We start from the raw sequence: 20,670 nt of genomic DNA, 5'->3' as shown, positions 1-20,670 counted from the left end.
TGTGTCTCCCTTCTCTGACTCTGTGTAAACTGCTCCTTAGCTGGAAATTTTTGGGCTTCTCTGCTAATCTTTCCCATATTCCTTAGTGCTGCATTATTTCCTGTATTTTCTTAGTGCTGCATTTGCCAGCTCAGGTTTCAGGCTCTTGGTTCTATCTATGATTCCTTTGTGAATCAGAACATTATATCTGCTTGTATCATTGCCTCATCAATGTCTTTAATCTTCTGAAAATAATTTAATAGGAAGACACATTATAAAAATACAGCATGCCTTCTGTGGTCATTAAGAAACAAATTCCTGGATATTCACCAGGCTTTTTAACAACCCTAGTAACATCAAATAAGTGAAGCTTGTTCTGCTCTTACCATGGTGCTCATACATCCACTTTCTAAGCTGATTTGACCTATACTAAGTAGAAATGCAGAGAGACTGCCAACAGCTGCACATATTGTATTTATTACACCTATCAAAGCCTTTATGAAATTCTGCAAAAGGGCTAGAATGCTTTTCTTCCTCCCTTCCTTGCCTTTTTTTTTTTTTTCCTCTCTCTCATGGCAATGACATGTATCTAAGGAATGTTACCTCAGAGCTTGTTGTGGAAGCAAAGCACATTCTTCACAGCTTTTCACAGAAATGAACTAGTAAACTGAGTTTAAGTCTTTAGTTTCTAAATATTAAAAAGGAGACCTTTACGTCAACTACAGAACATGTTGTGCTCCATCACTGATGTGATTCCAGCAGCTGAATAAGTTAGGGACTGACACCTATCCCCTTGCATTTATGTATGCATGACAAAGGCATTTATTTTCTGCAGCTTGTATGAAGCCCAGCAGAGGTTGCTTTTAAACAGAAATGGTGCAAGACTGGTAGACCTTTTCATTTTTCTCCTCACACCCATCTGCACAATTATGTTGTATATTTTCTTGTACACCATAGTCATGAAGACATAGTTCTGCTGAGCAGGCAGATATATTCACCACTATCCACTGTTTTAGGATATATCATTTTTATCAAGAGAACTGCTGCTTCATTTATGAACACCAAATAAAGTATCTGTGTATGCAAAGACATTTTGAGAATGGTTAATCTATCTAAGTAAAACCAGTAGGAAGCAAATTGTCATAAGAAAGTGCTTTTGTTCAGCCAAGCATTGCAGTCAGGAGTTATGTGCTTGGTTATATTTGCAACTACCCAAATGCACAGTGTAACAGGCATGCCTCCAACTACTAGCAATTTATAGGTTAAGAAGTATTTGAATTTCCACTCATTTTTTTCTAGTTGTTTTAAATGCAGAACAGCAACTAGAAACAAAGGGAGCATTTTGTGATTAGACAGACCTCCAAACAGCACTCTGAAGTGACCATAGCTTTTCAGCTTTAAGTAGTCTTCAGGTGCTAGCAGCCAACATGGTGTTCATACGTGCTGTTTGGAACAATGAGGCTACTAACACTGGCATTTAACATCACCCAGAGCCAACACAAGATAATTGTATAATTGAGGAAAAGTATCAAGCTGCCTTACCCTTGAAATTATGTCTCTCTGTTTCAGAACAGCTGATCCTAATCTAATTAAACATAAAGAGATCTGTCAAATTGTAAAGTTGATTAGGTTACTGTTAAAGGGGGTAACTCCTTTTCCCCTTTGGCAGAATCCCTTTCCCCTTTGGAAGAATTGGTCTCAGGGGTTAAATAAACTTGTGAATCACAAGATGATGATTTAGCTTTGATGCACAGATGACAATATAGATCCTATTACAGAGTCGGTATCTCTTAGTGGAAGCTGCAGAATTGCTTATGCTTTCTTGGCTGAACTTTTGTGCTCTAAAAGTTAACCACTTTTCTTGCTTCAAAGATGTATTTATTTGTGTTTCAGGTGTTATTTGTGTTTCATGAACTTATAAGACAAAATAAAAGATGATAAAAAAATGAGTATGAATTGAACAGTAGGAAACAAATCCTGGCGCTGACATTCACCTGTATTCTGGCATCCAGACTAGCCGTCCAGACTAACCTCTGTTAAAGGAGGAGATCATATATTCCTTTATAATTTCTAGCAGAAAATCCTAACAGCGTTCCTATGATTTAATATTTGCAAGCAGTTAAAGAAAATAGGCTTACAAGAGGAAAGTAGGAAAACAGTCATTTTTCTTTCTCCAGATATAAGGAATTTTTATGTGAGGCTTTTTACACAAGGTCAGTTGCTGCTCTACTTCCTACCACAAACCTAAGCAAGAAATATACATTTGCCTGTAAATTGTTACCATTTGAAAGGCCAGAATCTATAGTTATAGGCACATTTTGGACCCACCAGCCCTCTTTACAAGGCCCTTCTGTTGGTGTTGAGTTTCCTTGCCTCTGCTGTAGCCCTGTTTGGGGATCAGAGCTGGGGTGACATGAGGTGATTTGCAGCACAGCTGTGGCAGCACTGTTGGTCTACTGCCCCTGTGTCATTAGTGATGCCCTGGACAAATGGAAGAAGTTGTTTGCTTAGTCAGACATGGATGAAACACTGAATATGCCTCTGATATACATTTGGTTTAACTACAAATTCTAAGTTGCTTTTCCTTTGCATGGCTATGACTAGCTTAGGAAAAAAACAAGTATTGGTCTAAAAGTGAATACAGGAAAATACTGCGATGGAGAACTGACAAGGTGAAGAACGACACTCCAGAAATCATTTTCTCTCTCTCTCTCTCCCTCTTTTTCTTTTTTTTTTTTTTTTTTTTTCCCCAGCTAAAAACATTGCTCATGATTTGAAATGTGGTTTGTGCATACTTACATGGTATGTATGTGTAAACATACCAACTGGACTTGGAATTATAAACCTTTAGCTATTAACTGTTTAACTACATCACCTTTTCTTGTGAGTGTTCTTTGAGGTTGCTCTTTGAAATTGCAGGGTTTCTGACAAATGTGGGCATTGTGGGTCCTTTTTAGGAAAAACCATCTCTGACATATGTGCACTTGTACACATCTTATTTTAACATAACGTAGGAAGATGAAAGCAAGGGTAATGGTAAATAAAACACCTTTTCGTTAACTGTATGGTCTGCAGTCTCATAACAGTTGTTTCTAAATATCACATGCCAGCATGCTAAAAATCTCACAGAGAAACAGATTCCTTCCTTAATAAACAAAAAACAGTGCGTACTGAAGCAGGGGAGTTTGGTTCCTGGGCAACATACCTGTCAGTGCCCTCACTCCCAAGGGGGCAGAAAGGGTCTTACAAACTCAGTGTCTGCATCTCTAGGTAGAAGCATTTTTGCTTTTAACAAACATCTTAATGGAGTAGTGATTAACTAGTAGTTGCATGTTGCAGTGGTGCAGACATCTGTGTAATGTTTCTTCTTACATTCACTCCGGAGCACAACTGAAAGGTTCAGGGGCCCTGGGAGGCAAAGGCCTCTGGGCAGCAATCCTTTCTAGACCTGTGAAAGGAGTATCCTTCTCTGGGGTACCAGGGTAAAACAGTTGATACATGACAGAGGGAGAGCCCATGAACTGGATCTGGGATGCTGAGAAGTGCAAAAGGTACAGACTAGCCAGCTCCTTCTTTGGGGAGAGGTCGAGGGATAAGACAAGACCACAGAAGGCATTATATGGTTATTATTTTTATGATCTCCAGTGACAGATAACCTCAGGGTTAGAGGTGGAAAACTCAGTGAGCAATTAGCTGTCCCCTGAGAAACCCAGGATCTGAGGTACCCAGGATCTGGTCCTCCTGAATTTCATAGTTCTGAAGGATTATAACCTTCTGGCCCAGTCAGAGGGAAATTGAGATAATGAATCTCAGTAGAAAAGTGTTAGGGGAATGAAGTCATGCTGCAAACCTTGACTTTCAGGATCCAAAGCAACACATTCTGCATGTCCTTACTCAAGGGGGTATTTAAAAAGTCTTAATGTTTTGAGCAAGTAATACAATTCAGTGACAGTTTGGAAATGAAAATCCCTTTCTGAAAGCAAATGTATGGATAAAAGCAAGTAGAACAGGTCTTGGAGAGACAGTCATCCCTGAGGATGATTGGTGAGTACAACCACAAAGCAACTTTCTCCCTCCTCTCCCAAGTCAATGACATTTTTACCATTTCTTTTTATGGCTGAGACTTCAGCCTGCAAGGATATTCTATAGGTAAATGGCTGAATTTTCTTTTTTTCTTTTTATTTTTTATTATAAAGTTAATGTATACCCAGCCCTACACCTGGTCTATTTTGGTTACATACAGAAGCTTGTATCTCTTCCTCAGTGCTTCCTCTACAGACCTCTTTCTTTCTGTCTTTTCCCGTGTCGCAAGAAATAGGAGGTTTGAGGACTACTTCTATTTGAGATATTCTAAGCAATCATTAAAAGATGCTTTAAGGTGACTTGACAGCATTAAAACCTGGTAACATTTCATAAGCTTTAAAGATGAGCATTTTAACAATCAATTATCCTTGATGTAGTCCATGAACAAGCTACAAAGTCATCTTCTTGCCATGCACATTCACAGTAATACCTCTTCTATTTCCTGTAAAAAAAATTATCAAATAAGGAGCTTTTCTGATGTGCTGGGGAAGCCATGACCATGGGGTATTCTAGAGGAACAGGGAGTGTATTTTTTTCAGAGAATTCCCTGCTAAGACTCTCTTTCTTCGTTCTCAGTGCAGGGAATATCCATCTTGATGCCTTTTCTAACCAAAGCTATGGCAATCTGTCTGAAAGGGTTCATCCCTTTCTCCTTGCTGCTTCTGTCCTCACTCTTCCCACTCCTCTTTCCATATTTACTTACAAACACTTCCCTGACTTCTTCTAGCTGGCATTTATAGCCTGTGCCTATTACTCTTCTGAATCTGTTTCAGCTTTGCCTCATTCTCCATGCACCTCGTCTCTTTCTTGAACACATTTTTTCTGCACCTCATGGCAATGGTGCTTCTGATGGTGGCAGAAGAGAAAGCCAGAGGAATGATGGTACGTGACACAAACCTCAGGAGATGAGTCAAAACAATAAGGCACTTGATATAAGTAGGGAAGACAGGGATTGAACACAAATTGGAAAAATCTCCTCAGATGCAATGGCACTGTGTTTACACAAAAGCCTTTCAGGACATTAATACAACTGAAGCATTAGTAATAAGGTTTCTTATTAGTATCTGCTTTAAAGCTGTATAGTAACTAGCTTTTTTTTTGTTTGTCTGACCTAACTGAACAAATAATAATAAAAATAAAGAAAAAACAATTTGTGTTTACCTGAAAAACAAACAAAGAAACAAAATTACGTTTAGCTTTTCAGAGAGTTGAAAAGGCAGAAGAAGGAGATTGCACAGATAGAATGAAAATAATCCTTTAACTCCTAAATAACACATTTTGTGCAGTGTTTTGGCTTGGTGGTTAAAGGGTAAAAAGGAAAATACTTTTTATTATGTGCATAAAATATGACAGAGTTTTGTACTTTTGAAATGGAAAGGCTAAGATAAATTGTTCAGATTATTATTTCCCAGTTCTTCTCAGGCCCTTGCTTTGTTTTATTTACATTAAGTAAGGATATCTCTGAAACAATATTTTTGAGCAAACTAACTGTTCTCTGCAAAAAAGTCACCTAGCTCCTTTAGAAGAACATAGCAGCATCATATCCTCCCAGCTTGCTCTCCAGTTAGACAGCCTGACTCATGAACAAAGCAGTATCCTTCAGTGTGACCGTGTGCTTGAGAGGGGGCTGCAGAAACATTAAATCAGATGATTTAATGTTTCCAATTATAGGAAATGTATTTGGAAGGATGCCAAAATGCTAAATAGCTTGATAAGAAAGAAAGGTTCTTTGTTTCAATTATTTCTTATTGCACTACATGCTTCCCCTGCCACCACTTAATTAGAGACGAGAACTCTGCAGGAGTTCCTGTTCTTTATTAATTTATTTTAAAGTTATTAACTGTACTTGCAACAGCAATATCAAAGCCTGAATTGAATGGCAAGCTCTGGGTGAGAAAAGACAATCCAGTGGGTTATGTCATTGTCTTGGGTCTAGAGAGCACTGGCCTCTCCTCTCAAAGCCCCCTTGTGTGATCACATTGCTTGGGCCTAGATGAATGGAGGTGTTTCCTTTTACTCACCTGGAAAATCATGCAAGTCCAGAACCATCAGCTTTGTCTCCCTCTGTGGCAACTTCTACTTTAGGAAGAGTCTGTGAGGAAAACTATACAAAGAAGTGCTCGGTGATTATTTAAGAAGCCCTGACAGAAATGTAACACATGCACTTTGGTCTTCATCAACACAGTTTATTTCACTTTGTCACTGTAGGAATGGTTTTAACTTTGCACCCTGTTGGAAATCAAACATTTAGCCAGATGTCAAGCAAACACTGTCCTCCTCCAGGTAGAGGGAAAAGGCTGTACTCTGTTCTGTAGCTCCTGTCTTCCTCCTGACATGTGAATCAATGGGAATGGTAACTGGAAACTGAGATCACGATTTAGTCCAGTCAATGTAATTCTAATTTTAAAAGAGGCTTTATGACATAATGCAGAAGAGGAGTTTGCTACTTCACTAAGGATTATGGAGTTTAAAGGGTCACAGCTTTTTGTAGCATCTAGTTGATGGCATTAGGAGCTTAATGCTTATTTGGATTTTGACAACAAAATGTAGGTAAGATAAGAAAAAGAACCCACAGCAAAACCTACAAACTAATTAGTCAGCATTACAACAAATCACTTCACAGGTGAAGACATCAGTAGAAATGTTTATGCTGGGGATTTATCTAGCCCTTCAAGCTATCTTGTTTCTGGTTTAAAACACGAGTTTACTCACTGAAATATTCTGCTTGCAACAGCATTAGGCTAAATACAATAGGACAACATGTTCAGTTGTTTGTTTGTAGAATAACTTGTGGGATAGGTCCTCACTCCTCACTTGGTGCAATTTGACAGGGATTATATGAGCTTAAGGGCTGTCTCTGTGTAATTAGTTGTCAACTAATTTGTTCCAAGGCGGGGCCACATGAAGAAAATTTTCACTAGTGATAGCTACCGAAATGTGTATTCTACTGCTCATGTTATCCCACTGCTGTCATTTGCATTTGTCCTTGGAGCACATGCTAGGAAGCTGCATAAACCACAGCATCCTCATTACTCTGTGCTCTGGATGTGTAGGGTTTTGCATAGGGTGTCTGTAGCACAGCCTGTCTAGTCCTGCGTAACAGACTGAATTCTTCTAGGAAAAAGCATAGCTTGCATTGGCCATATAACAGCATTGCAAAGAACAGCGAGATGAAAACTGATGGAGCCGAGCTGAGCAAACCTGGACATACCTGCACCGTGCCAACATGTTGGATTGTCCCAGAGCTCACAGGGTTAATTCAGGCTCAGGACTTGTTCCTTGCAGTTCTCCAGAGCTTACTCAAAATTTCTCTGGAGTAGTGTCTCTTAAGAAAGTTTGGCTTTGGTGGAAGGCTATGTCTACAACACAGTGTAGTTTTAGCCCTTTTCTGAGATCCTAAGAAACTGCAGAGCTCATCGCTTCTGAGCATGCTCATCATCTTTGAGATCCAGCTCATCCAAGCAAGGCATTTAAGCCAAGGAGCCAATATTGAGATTCACAAAGCACGTCGTGGTTTAGGAGCATTCATCTTGCATACCTGGGGTTGAATCTAACACAGAATTCCTTGTGGAGGAAGAAAAATGGATAATTCACTTTCAAAAGCCAGTTGCTACAAATACAGCAGTGTTGTCAGAAATCCAGAGAATATCCCCAAGCACTGGACCTAACTTTCAATTAAATAATCATAATTACAAAATATTATCCTACCTACTTGTATTTACATGTAACAATTGCGTTTCATTATTTTTACTAACCATCCAGTAGTTACAAAGAGTCGTTTATGACCGCTTAACAGCCAGATTCTGAATATTTGTAGTGTAATTAGCCTCAAACAGTCTTGAATAATGTCCTGTTTACAACTCGAGTAATAAACCAAGAGCACCAGGGGACAGAAAGGCTAATTAAAGGGGACAATTGGAGAAACAATCCAGTGTTGGCTGGCTTGGAAGCATGCTGTTATTGTTCCTGTATGGGGTAGACTTATACTAAAGGTGATTAAACCTTAAAAGTTTCCCTTTTTTTTTTTTTTTTTTTGACTCACATGGCCTGATTCTTATTTGCAGCCAGAATTCTTTCTTTACACTTCCACTGGCAGTATAAAAAACTCTTTAGGAGGATATTTATTGCCAAAGTGGTCTAAAGAGGTCTTGGTATAAAAGGGCAGTAAAATTCAGACTGAACAGAAATGTTAATAGGAACAACTTTCCTGCCCCTAAGTGCTCAGTATTTTCTACATGCTGTATTAATTCTCAGGGAATTAATATCATTGTTCTATAACGAACACAGACTGACTTTACCCAGATAAGTTTTGCAACTGCTGCTAACATCCAAATCCTTCTAAGGTCTGCCTCAGTTTTCAGTCATGCTGGAGTGCTCGGTCACCTCTCATAAGGTGAACTGGGTATCCATGATTAGGGGGCTCTTGCCATGCTTCCAAAATCTGCTTTTTATTGGGAAAACTATTCACTGTGTGTCTTCCACATCCATATTCATTAAGAATACAGTTTTGTAGTTCTGTGTAGTTTTTAAGACTTCTGTCACCAAGTTTAGAGTCTCATGTTTTCACATTTTCCTCTGTGAGCTGGAATGATAGGATTATTTGGTTAAGCAACAGCAACAACAAAATGGTTTGTTTGTTTGTTTGCTTGTTTGTTTGTTTTTTAAACAAAATCTGCTCTCCTCTTTTGAACATGTAAGACTTTTAGCTTGCTTTCCTAAATATACTAAGATTTGTGATACAGCTGTGAGAGTTGATAATTCTGGAAGTTTGAGACTAGCAGTGTAGCTTTACTTATGGGTCATGCACATATAGTGTCCTTTCTGCTAAAATCAGTAGGAATTTTGCTGTTATTGACTTCAGTGAGGAAAAAGTTGGATCTGAGTAATGCTATCATGTTAACTCTTGAAGAAGTATCAGATTAGATGATATAGTTTGGATTGCAGGAACTCGACAATTAACATTATGTTCATCTGTTGTCTTATACATGATGTATTTGATATATATAAAAGGTTTCTTTAAAAGGTTTTAAGAGTGATATAAGGGACTATATTTTTTTCCGAAGTTAGTAGTTAATGCATTCATAGGACCTTGGAAGGAACCTGGAGATGCTTTTCTTCGACAAAACTCAGCTGCTTGGCAGAAGCTGTGTCTGTGCAATGCCTGAGCTCCCACCTCTGTCGTGCAAGATGCCATGGCTCCTGGCTCCTCACCCTGGGCAAGCAGCATCTTAAGTAGGCCTGTATGCTGATTTTGCTGTGCGTATTGTAGGTAGCAGGCAGAGCTGATGTGGAAAAGACCCTGCAGGACTGATTGCAATCAATAAAGTCACAACAGGAATATTTTTAATGTGACTGTCTCTGTTTATGTGAGCTGGCACTTTGGGTCATGTCTAACAATTTTCTTACAGTGTGGTCCTTAATGTGTGATTTCTTTTATTCTCCTTATCTCCTTATCCAGGCTAGATGTGATGTAGAAGATGGGCTGCACCAGCTCTGCTCCTGTGCAGCTCTCGTCAGCCTCACACCAGGCTTAAAATCGTGTGTATTCCTGGCAGTTGATTTCTGATGTATCTCCATTGAGGCTGGAACAGAGAACACCTAGGAAAATTCATCTGTAGACCTTTCTAAGATTTTTTTCCATCCCTTTCAACCCAATAAACAGCTGGGGGAATAAAGTGACAAATGTTGCTTTGTCTGAGTTGCAGAGGGGTACATTAGCCAGCATCATTCAGGATGTTTTGAGAGGTTGGAGATATGCTTACTGAGGAAAAGGTCTTTGGAAGTTTGCAAGCATCCAAATACCAAAATATTGATTTTTTAGTGAGTTAAGAGGTACGCAGGGGAATGGAGATAAGTCTGCAGGTATACAGATGTATAAATGGACACAATAGAATCGTAATCACATAATGGTTTGGGTTGGAAGGGACCACAAAGCCCATCCAGTTCCAACCCCCCTGCAATGGGCAGGGACACCTCCCACCAGACCAAAGAAAGCCCCATCCAGCCTGAGCACTTGAAGGGGTGGAGAAGACCTTCAGTGACTGTTATTCAGTATACTAATCAGGGGCTAGATGCTGATATTATAAAGTTGTATTGTATGGCAAAAAAGAAGATGAGAAAAGAAAAATCAGATGAGAAATCTGAAGTTGCTGGATCAGCCAGGCTACTTGAAGCCTTGGCTAAACTAATGGGAGTGTAGATATAAAATATGGACGTGGGAAGAATATTTTACAACAGAAATATAGATTAGGAGAGTCTTATATAGGAAACAGTCATGTCAAAAGAGATTTGTAGGTAATGATTAGATACAAATTGACTATAAATTCTGAGTACATTTTTTTTTCATAATAAATCAATTCACTTTTAAGCAAGTTATATGCAGGGAAAAAAATTCTTAAAAGGCAGGAAAAGTCATATTATTTGCTCATACTTTAACAGTAGGAACTATATAGTTTTTATAAGGATGTATAAATGACAGAAAGTTGAAATAAGAAAGGGAAGGTAGGAAGTAATCTGTCTTCTGAGGAAACCCAAGTGCAGAATTTATGCATTGCTTGTGATGGAACTCATTCCCAAAGTCTGACCTGTTTAGGATCTGTGTATCTGTGAATCATCTTACACTATTTAAAGGTCTTACAGTTCAGATTCCAGGCTTGCCAGTACAGCAATTGCTTAAGGATAGTGGATTTTATTCAAACTCACTTATGGGTAACAGCAGCTTGTTAAAAATGATTCCCATCATACATTCCTCTGTTTGTTTTAAATATCAATATGATGAAGAGGCTGGCTAAATAGGGCAAGATATTATGGGAAATAACTCTCTTTAAAGGCTGGCAAATTGCCTCTATGTAAGCAGCATTAAATGCCTTTATTTTATTTATTTTTTTAATAAGAAAGCCTGTGGAAGCTGTGCTTTGGGAAGGCTCATGAAAAGTCACTAGAGGCACAACACTTTAAAACACATTTAGGATTGGAGTAATCCACAAAGAAATGGTGTGAAATGCTCACAGTACCAGGATTCAATGGATAGCTGGCAAAACTTCACAGGCAACAGTCTCTTCTAGGGGCTTAATCCTATAAATAAGGGAGGATTTTATTGCAAACTAGATTTATGAATATAATACTTAGTCAGATAGGAGAGCAGAGAAGAGAGATAGATTTAAAAACAATATATTTCTTGTTAAAAAATCTCATTGATTTTTATTTTTTTGAGACAGCTATATAAATCAGTAGAGAGCATATTTAGCTATTTTAAGATTTGGGGCAGAACACTTGCATCTTCTTTTTTTTTAGTAGTTACATTAATTTTCCCATTTCAAGAAAACCTTGGTATGGAATTTTTTAGACTCTTCTGTATACGTAAACATCTGAACTTATTCAGGTGGACTTTGCATAGTTCTTTGCAGCCAAGGCTTTGCTGGGTATCAATGTGTAGCAACAGCATTGAATCACAGTGTTTATAAAGAAGTATTAGATGTTCAGGAAATAATCGATAGTCTCAGGATATTTTCACCTTGAAATCATTGTGGAGAATCCAAATTTTCAGTGACAGAGAAGTGTCAAGTGAGTTACAACCTCTGACAAGGAGAGGGAAGGAGTGTGGTGGCCGACTCCACCCTACAGCTAAGGGGGTCAGACTCTATCCCTCCAGAGGTCAATTCCCCCCCAGCCTTATTTCACTGGAGACAGAGGCAGGGACAAATGTCACTTATGGCCCAGGGCTGACAGTAGTTGCGTGCACAGGAGATCTGTCGTGTGCTCCACAGTGGCTGTTGTGTCTCCACGAGGATGCGGCCTCAGACCCACTATGGTTGTTTGTCTCATATCCTTCCAACATCTAAAGGCAGTGCTAGTCTTTTACATCCAGAAGAGCTGTTTTTTTTCATTATTTCCCAGGCCCCTAGGGAAACAAAGAACCCATGACAGTGGTGCCATTGCCTGTTTGATGTTTCTCATTGCAACAGAGAAGACAGCTACGTTCTGTTTGCTAGCAGCAGGAGCTGTCTGAAGAGTTCACCAGGGAAAATCTGGCCCGAGAGGATCTGTGTCTATGCAATTATGTAGTACATCACTGTGTATACCCATAAAGACATTTATGATTCATGTCAGTACAGTGGATAGCAAGGTAGGTATAATTAGGCCAATAAGAGATGATCCACCTGGGGTGTGGAGGATTGTCTAATGCTGCCAGTTCCAAGGGGTTGCAATGACGTACTAATCCAGGTCCAGACATGCTTTAATCAACGCTATCTTTATTATATGGCAAACAAACTCTCACGCTAAAGCAGAGAAAAAACACCCAAGTAAGTAAGCCCTGTAGTGTGCAGCTCCTGAGGGTAGAGATCTTTCTGTCCCATCTGGGGAGCAAGCAGAAATACAGGCAAAGACCAAGAAGATACATTTATGGATGCTCTCCTGTGTACCCATCACAATGCATGTGAAGCCAACTGGAACTGTTCCCTCAGTGTCAAATGGACCAGCCAACGAAGCCCAGTGCTAGAAAAAGGGATCTCATGTAACAGCAAGAAGGTCAAGCCATCTGCTGGAGGTTTCCATGTCCATCCATCCTCCCCTCCCTCCCTTCCCCAAAGACTGTGTCTGTGGGAAAGAGGTGACAGCTTTACAGCCACATCAGGCTGTGCCTCGTGACCACATTTCCTGATTACCAGCTTGGTTCTCATTCTGACTCTTCCTTGTAGCGGCTCTCCAGGCCTGTATTTTTGGCTGTGAAAGGGGACGAGCTCTGCTATCACAGGTAGGATGGCTGCAGCCAGTGCAAAGCACTTATTTGAGCAGATGTCACCTCAGCCATAGTGAGCTGGCATAGACCAGAAGTTTGAAGGGAAGCAGAGCCTGCAAAATGGCAGAGGTTAGCAGCAATGCTGAATCTGCACTTGCCAACCTCTTCCTGCTAAGGTCACTCATAAAGCTGAAGTATCCATGGCTGAAGTAAGAGTTGGAGTTGAAGAACTGCACCAGGGAGCCTCTCCAGAGACTGAGCACAGCCTTGCTCAAGCACTCCTCGTGGCCTGGGAAAGTGTCACCCATCAATGACAACTGTGAGAAGACTTAGTTTGGTGGGTGGGGAAGGTGATGTGGTAGAGGTATATTTGCTCTCGTGGGCAGGGAGGGAGCTGTTAGATGTAGTGGCTGCAAATGTGCAGGAAGGGGAAGGAAAATAGAGCATTTTGTTCTTGCTGTAGGTAGGTTGCTGCTGTGCTTTTTCCAAATGATCACCAAGCGCACGTATTTCTTAATAATCTTCTCCCTGTGCCATTTCCTTGTGTTCAAGAGAACACCAGCAGCCGCAGGGAATGAAGTTCCTTATTAAATATTTCAAGTGGGGAAGCAAGAGAGAGAAGTTTAGCAATAGTATTCTAGTTTTAGTTTTAAGAAGGAACACTTACCACTTCAGGCCTATCCCTGGCAGTTACCAAAATCACTTGATAAGTGGGGATGCTCCTGCAGACACTCACCTTGGAAGTAAAAGTATGATACAGTTTCTTTGTAAAAGTTTATCAGTCACTGCCTTCCCCTGTGGGAGGAGATGGGAGGAAGCTACTGCCTTACTGCAGAACTTTTGTGTTTTAAATTGGTTTTTACATAGCCTGGTGCTGTATAATGGTAGGCCTCTCCTATAGACCTTTGTAAGCCTGAACGCTGGGCCCTCTTCAGGTTGAAAACCACAAAAATAGCTGATCCCTCCAGGAAATTCTGGCCACAGTCTCTAAGAGCTTACAGTCTGAACAAACAAACTGTAGATAAGGTGGGAGAACAGGGACATAACATTAAAGAAATGCCATTTATTATGATAAATGACTTAGCAGTGATTTAATGTATTGAAGTATTATTGTACAAATAAACGCTTGATGAATGCAGAAAGAGAAGTGCCTGAGGTAATAAAGATTTATGGATTCCTGGTTGAACCACAAGGATTAGAGAAGGATGGGAGTGAAAAAAAAATAGCTTGTTAAAGTGAAGATCACTGTTGAAAGGAGCTAAAAGGGAACTAACCCCTGCATAAGTGAAGGGAAACATCAGCTATTGTAGGTGGTAAGGCTCTTCTGCTTACAGCCATTGCTTTTCAAAACAGAATAAATTGTTTATCAGAAAAAGCCAACTGTTGCCCCGTTTCATTTATTGATGGTAGTTTGGAGAGCAATTATGAAAGAAACACAAAACTGAGAAACAAAACTGTAATGCCAAAACTTCACTGAAAAAGTGTAGGGAGCACATGCACCTAAATGTTATGGACTTACTTTTCACCTGAGAAAATTGTATCTCAAAATTCCGTCATGTAAAGATGGGATTTTTTGCACACTGATAGCGAGTCACAGACAGAGAAGACAAAGAAAGAAGAGGTAAAATATTAAGCTTACACTGGAAAATAAACAAGGAAGTGCCATCACACTGATAGAAGTAGATAAGCTCACACTGAAGAGCAAGGTCACAAGAGACAAAATATAATTTAGTAATATAAACAAATCAAGTATAAAAATGAGGACTTTTCTGGCACACTGCCTAACTGACATGGTGAATTGCAAAATAGAAATTGTCTTTAAAATAACCGAGAACATTTTAAAAACTTCTACTTGTCTGCATTAAATAGATCATGCTGCATACATATTTAGGATAACAACTAAGCTAAATTGATTCACTGAATAAACTGTGTAAATTATACAAGGTAATTCCTTTAGGGTGATATTTTTCACTATACTGTGCCACTACACAGACCCTAGACACCATCCAAATTCTCCATCATCCCTGAAATAGGATTAAAGACAGTGTCAACCATTCACAGATGTGACCCTCATCCGTGAAGGATTATTTGAATTCATATACATGAAGACTATTTGAGTAAGTATACACAGTAAAAATGTTAAGCACATTTGTTTGAGAGGAAGGTAGTACAGTGCCTTAGCTGTATTTCTTAGTAGGAAGTTTTCCATGGAAAGGGCTAATACTTAGTGTTCACCTGTACAGAGTTTAGTAAAGGGAGCCTGTGATCATGACTGATTCCTCCAGGCATGACCTAAATGATCATGTTAGTGCTATGTGTAGGCAGAGACATAACAGTTCAGTGTCAGTAATAACTGCAAGGCTTGAGCAAGACTGGCTCCAGAAATGGCATAGACAACCAGACTCTGCTGTGCCTTCTAGCTAAGATGATGCTTGACTTCTTATTGGAAAGTAGAGTTACACATGGAACAGAAGTAAGATTAGGTGTATAGTTATTTTTCTTCTTGCTTACTGCTCAGATGGATAGTGAGCTGTTTCTTCTTGGAGCCCACAATGTTCCCAAAGTATTACCTATTATTTACCACCAAGGGTTTTCATTTATCATAGAGAAGTGGTTTCAGGGTTTGTGGGCTCCTGGAGAATGTATGAAAGAAAACATGTTCTTTGGGTTAGGAGATGAGCAAGAATGCTTTGTAATGGAAAAGAGCATGTGCATCATAGTTAGAGTGACAGCAATGAAGAGCAAAAATAGGGCCATGTTAGGTGATATTGAATGGCAGGAGGCCACCCGTCATCGCACTTAATCAGCCATAAGGCCTAGGTCTGAATGAGGACATAGAGTAAACCTATCAGGATAAACGAATTAACAGCATTGTTCCTAACACAGAGTAGGAAAGGTCCAGGAATTTGCTCATTACTTTCCTTGGCCCATTCTGGGAGAAACTGGTTCAGCACTCCTTGAAGTGATCAGACAGGTTTCCTGCAGCTGTTTCTGTACAGGACACATAATGATCTCCTTAAACAAAACCAGAAATGCTTCAGCCTCTGGGCCAATCTTTTTTCAAACTCAGATGCCCACAGTTATGCTCCTCAATCTGAACTCAAGCACTTAAAAGAAGTCAGTGCTTTCAGTCATATATGTGCTAATCAGAAGTGGAGACAAGCCCAGAGCTGGAAGAATCCTCCGGGAAGTGCAGTGGAAACAAGTCTGGACAATTGATTAATGTGGAAAAGCTGACATATAGGAATGAGAACCAGACTTTCATAACACCCATTGCTAAAGTTTTTATTTTTCAGACTGTGAACAGCAGAGGTTTTGTCTGAAGGGAAATTTGAGTTAAGTATGCACTAAATATCAGTTACATTTATTTTCAACACAGTCATATATTCTGTTCATGATATTTTCTGACATACATGATTTTTATTTTTATTGCACTGTTATTTTATGACAGGTACATATTTTGTACATTGTGCCAGGATGTAACTTCATCACTTATGAATTCTTTAGATTTATATATGTATATTTTTTTTTTAAAAAAAAAACCAACTTATAAAACAAATTACCTCCCAGCATAGTGGACAAGAACCAGCAAGAACTGCCTCTAGTATGAGAGCAGAGCTTAGCTCACGACTCTTGTGCTTTATGTGAGACCCCCAATTCACCAGGTAGTCAAACATTATGATTATATTCCCCTTTACAGGTGAAAAGTTGAGCATGCCTTTTGAAAAGGTCTGTAGTACAAAAATGGAACAATAATCATCTTTCCTACATATATCCTTCCTGAGATAGTCCCACAGCACCATGACCCTGACATAGGAAAGACCCATATGTTGTTAACAAAGCTCCGATACACTGCCTCAAGTCATATTGTCTGCTGGAGTAAATATGCTCAGTTTCTTCACCTGTAGAATTGAAATCACAATATTTGACAGGCAAGGGGTGTTGTGAAGATTTGTTTATGTCTTTATCTCAGTTGGAACATGAATAAAACTGTCACAAATGCAGAGTGTTAAGTATGGTTCTTAAGACTAAAATAGCACTGGCGCTAGTAGCATTTATTCTCCTTCACCTGTCCTGTGAAATACAGGTTAGAAACGGCAGAAAAATCCCCGGACAGTTGGTTAAGGTTTATCTTTTAACCCATGCATTCAAAAGGTCATGTAGAAACTGAAACTTCATGGATGTGCAGTATTGACCTGTTAATGACAATCAGGTTGTTTTTTCAAACAGATCTGGATCAAGCAGTTGCTATGAGTTTTTGGTAGGTGTCCTCTGGACTGCTTGGCAGCAGCAAAAGAAAAGACTCATCTCTGGCTGGGTCTTCTGTTGCTCCCAGTTGGATCCTGGTCCTGGCCCATCCACTCACCATGGCTGGGGCTGCCCGTGGGCCTTGTTACCAGCACAAGCTCTGCGGTCCATGTTCAGCCCTGAGGGATGGTGCTCATGCGTGAGGGCATGGCCTGCACCAGGGCCACCTCCTCTCAGCTCACCTGCTCTTTGGGAGCAGCAGTTGCTTCTGCCTGACAGACATAAGGAAGATAAGTAACACCACAGTAGTTTACTGGACCAACCAGTACTATAGGAGTGAGGTCTGCCTTGCTCTCCATCCTTATAAGTGTAGATATTACTTAGAAGAAAGCCATCTCTCTGGTGGAAACACATCTCTCTGGTGTGCTGAGCTTCTCCCAGTGGCTGGGGAATGTTAGAAAGGCAGGTACCCAGTAACTCCAAGAACCAGGCCCTGATGTTGGTGGCTACACGTAGAAGATGTGCTCATTATACAGCCTTTCTGGTCACTTTGAAAAAGGGCTGGCCTGCCTTACTCTGCACCCAGTTGGATTATTAATTTTCGATGTAATGTAGAAACACCCTGCTGGGAAAGTCCAGCCAAAAATAAAGTCATGCATCTGTGGCCTTCTTTTTAATTCCCAGTCAGCCTTCATTGATGGGCTGACCTAATCATGTCCACTGGCTTCTTAAATTAGCTTGGTGGATCTGAGAGACGCTGTACTTGTTTCAAGAGCATTTTTAATTGAGCTAAATTGTAATTACTTGATGTAAAACTCTCTCAGGTAGAAATAGTTTATATATTCATTGGTATGTATGCATTTGAAGGTATGCAAAATGAATCCACAAATTTGTCAACTACAAGAAGAATCATGTTGCTTATACTGTTGATTACATATAATTAGGATTTAAAATATATGCAGATGGAAACGCAAACGAGCTCAGATTGAAATTACTCATCGCTTTCAGTCATTTTCACAGCAAGCATCAATTGTCAAGGTCTGCTTTATTATATTTTTTATTTAAATCCTCACTCGGACCTGAAAATTATTTTAATTAGATTAGATTATGGCAACAAATCTGCCTCAGCGTGGTCTCGTCCATGCAGAACCAATTAGTGCGTCATTCCACCACAACTAGTGAGACCAAGAGAAGGGTGTGGATGAGAGGGGAAAAAGGGAAAGCAGATGTGATTCAAGATTTTTTTCCATTCAATTTTCAAAATAATTTCCCATTGTCTGAATTCTACTCCCACTGGTGTCAGTTGGAGCTCTGCCAGAGACTGCAGTGGGAGTAGGGCTAGGTCAGTGCATGACCTTTTAAAACCACATCCTCATTTGTTATATAAATGAAAGCTCTGTGAATTGCTCATGCTTTCTGCAATAGCTCTTGAAATTGAGAACTTCCAGGGATAATGGAACACCATTGATTTTGAGGTGGGCAACACAAATCTCAACATGGGTAACATTTGAATTTGCTCCTTTGGAGCATGTTTTTTTTTCCTTTATGCATAGAGTTGTGGGGCTCATGCCACATCACCAGACTCCTTACCTCAGAGGGCTAAAAGAGCACAAGTCCTACATCCTATCACTTGGTGAGGCCAGAAGACCTGGGAAAATCAGAATAAAGTGGATGGACATGTTTGCTGGTAGTTAGTTACATAGAGACTGTAAGTCATCCTTTGTGCCAGAACCTTTTGATGTGCCATGTCAGGCCATGCTTGTGAACGAGCAATTTTTTATCCTTTTTCTCTCTGTTGGCATTGGCTCCATCACTAGACATAAGGGACAGAGATTTTGTATTACTTTTTGTTTTGTTTTTCTTCTTCGTGAGGAGAACACGACATTGCAAGAGGGGGAAAGAGGATGAGCAAAATAGGTAAGAAAGACAGGTAACCCTCCTCACTTTCTTTGAGATAGAGATAGTTGGCCAGGGAGATTAGGGATTTTTAGAACTCTCTTTAAGGATTATTTTTTTTTTACCCAATGGTTCTTACTTCCTTCTCAATTGTATAGTGTTGAACAAGAGGTGCTTGGGCTCCATGGGCTCCTGGACAGCACATCTTCCTAAACATAGTGCAGACTTTTTATTAAAGCTTGACTCAGACATGCAGTCCTTGTATGTTCTTTTGACTTATGTATAAGGGTAGGTAAATATGGAGGACAAATTACTATCTTCTTGGATAAAGAGATGCTTTGTATATAAATGACTACACACATATATCTATATCCAAGTACCTATATACATATATACATCTCTAGTGATCACTGGTGAAACTACTGATTGTTGCCCTGAACTTCTGCATTTTATATGACACTGTTTTCATCTATGTAAGTTCAGACAGTTTTGGGGATTTCATTATACCATGGTTTTCTCAGTGAAATACAACTTACAGAGCTTCTTCTGCTGATGAGGACTCTAGCTGAAGAATGCTTCTTCAAATAAACTAATTGATAAAAGAGAGTTGCATTCACAACGAGAGAAAATGAGGAAATGTCTTGTATCACAAATGTGACAGAGAAATTCCATCATTAAGGGAAAAATAAAAACAAAAAACATTTTGCCCATGAACAAAATACCTAAACACAAGGCTCACTAACACAAGTTCTTAAAAACCTGAACCATACTGCAGAGATGGTTGGAATAATCCATGCTGGGAAACAAACAAACAAAACAAAACAAAACAGATAAACAAACAAATAAGGCTTCTAAATTTAACCCAAGACCTACTGAAATAACTTAAATGATAGTCTTGGGCTTTAGCCCAGCACCTTATTGTGGCAGCAGACATTTTCAAACAAATAAAAGAGTATCCTGTAGTGGAAGTTTTTGGTTGGACTCAGGATTCTGCACACTCTGTCATCCCCAATCTCTTCTCCCAACGATGCAGTGGAAATCATTTAATCCTACCACAGCCTAGTTTTTTTATCTGTAGTAATGTGCTACCAAAAGAATAATTCCTTACCATTAATTAAAACTACTGTGAGATCCTCAAACAGAAAATGCTGTAGAAGGGTGAAGTATAATTTTATTTGAAGGTATAAAAAACCTTGGAAGCTTACAGAACAAAGTTGAAAGGATTTAATGTAATCTGTTCAGAACTTGTTGTGTTTTTTGTTTTTTTTTTTTTTTTTTTGCTGTTGTTTGATTTCTTGCTTGTAAACAGGGTTTCAGAACTACTGGCTCTGTTGCCATCTCTTAGACTTCAGTACTGAAGAGAGCTGGAGAAGCCAGTTTTCCTAAAGAGAGACAGGTTATCTGCAGAGACTTGAAAGGTAATTAATTACAACAATTCATCTTCTTTATTAGGGTGCTCTTTATGATAAGAATGTGTGGCTGCTGTAGGACACTGTACGTAGTTTGAGTTAGGCAAAGTTGTGTTTGTTCCTACATCTCATGTATCTGAACAACCCAGAATCCTGTTATTGAAGAAAAAACTTTGCTTTGATTTAAGTGATTGATTTAAGTGATTGTTCTGTCTGTTTTGAGGTACACATGGAAAGAAGTTTCAGTGAAAATTTCCCTCAACATGTCTAGGTGATATGCTAATTTGCATGTCAAGTTAATACATGATATCTCAA

At 39.4% G+C, this 20,670-nt stretch overlaps 1 long non-coding RNA gene across 1 annotated transcript in view; it reads left to right on the top strand.

Annotated features, from left to right (window-relative positions):
- The window catches only part of LOC113843192 (uncharacterized), a 77,631-nt gene that overhangs the window by 41,179 nt on the left and 15,782 nt on the right, over nucleotides 1-20,670 (top strand). The window lies entirely within an intron of this gene.

The sequence above is a fragment of the Anas platyrhynchos genome, chromosome 3 (assembly GCF_047663525.1).
Source record: "Anas platyrhynchos isolate ZD024472 breed Pekin duck chromosome 3, IASCAAS_PekinDuck_T2T, whole genome shotgun sequence".
Taxonomy (NCBI): Eukaryota; Metazoa; Chordata; class Aves; order Anseriformes; family Anatidae; genus Anas; species Anas platyrhynchos.
Note: the sequence above shows the minus strand (reverse complement) of the source record. Positions and strands in the feature narration are given on the sequence as shown.